We start from the raw sequence: 1,293 nt of genomic DNA, 5'->3' as shown, positions 1-1,293 counted from the left end.
CTTTTCAACTACCTTTGGTGTAGATTTCATGTCATCTCTCTTCCCACAGCTTTCGGAGTCCTGGCAGCAGCATACACAAATCTAATATGGAAGTTATTTTTATTATGGAAAAACTTAATACACTTCTAGGCATTTAGTTAATTTCAGGGAAGCCAAGATTGAATACTTCATGTCTGACTTTAAGATTGTTGTAATTAATTAGTTTACAATTAGTTTTCAAGATGCCTACAGCTTTCTGACTGTCCCTCTGTACCTCTAGGGATACTTCACCAAACATACGTTCCCCAGACTTACAGCAAAAGGCATACAAAGTTCTTTAAGAGCTGACCTTCGCGATAGGCCTAGTTTCATGGAAAACCCATAGCTTGGTGCTGTTGACTCCTCAAAAGGAGAACTGAGCAGGAGCCTCCACAGAGCTCACAGGGTTCAGGCATTGCAGCTCGGTTTGTGGAAAGGCTCCCCAGGGTAATGATGGTCTTCCTTTTCTTGTCCCCAGCAAGGTCTGCACTGGTGGTATTCACAGAATAATTATGGCATTTGTAAATATTTTAATAGAAACTAAAATAATTACAGAGAAATTGAGACTGATTTTCAAACTATCACTTTTCTCTTTCGAGACCTGAGATAACTGGAAAACAATTTAACTGTATCTTGTTGTATTTATGTAGTAAGTGTAAGGGAAGCTGACTAAAAGTGTTAAAATGCATCATTGCATTTGGAATGTGGTGCTCCATTTCTAGAAGCTGCTGAGCCCTTTGTTCTGGATTTTAAGGATCAAGAAAAGGTGGGTAGAATAATCTTAAACCTTTAGAAAAGTAGTTAGAAGCACTTTTCACTATTCCTACAATTGAAAGTTAATGTGCTACAATAGGCAATAAAAATTAGGATCTGATTAAGAACAAGAAGCAGGAAGAATATGGAGGGCAAAGGTTAATGAGACTGTCTAGGGGAGAACTTCTATATCCCTCGATTACCACTGGGAAAAAAAAAAAGCAACAATGACTTCTTTAGTACATGAAAGCACTTGTCAAAAGGAAAAAATAGTTACCAAATACATGTACAAAACAAAGGGCTGAATTCCAGTCTGGAGGTGATGCAACTTGGCAGACCATGACTAAAAAATTCTTTTGGGGGATATTGGATCTACTTTTATAAGGGAAAGACCATCACTCACTACATATAGCAAATGTGAGTTCTCTCTTAGGCTTTAGTGAAGATGTTCCCTGCTTCCCTTACTGCAAAGATTTGACTTTCAACTTGCATGATAAATTGCTTTAAACATTTCATTTTAAG

The sequence above is a fragment of the Neopsephotus bourkii genome, unplaced genomic scaffold, assembly GCF_033783945.1.
Source record: "Neopsephotus bourkii isolate Nb327-2 ecotype Australia unplaced genomic scaffold, CSIRO-AGI_Nbou_v1 NB_1630, whole genome shotgun sequence".
Taxonomy (NCBI): domain Eukaryota; kingdom Metazoa; phylum Chordata; class Aves; order Psittaciformes; family Psittacidae; genus Neopsephotus; species Neopsephotus bourkii.
This window is presented reverse-complemented; position numbering follows the sequence as displayed.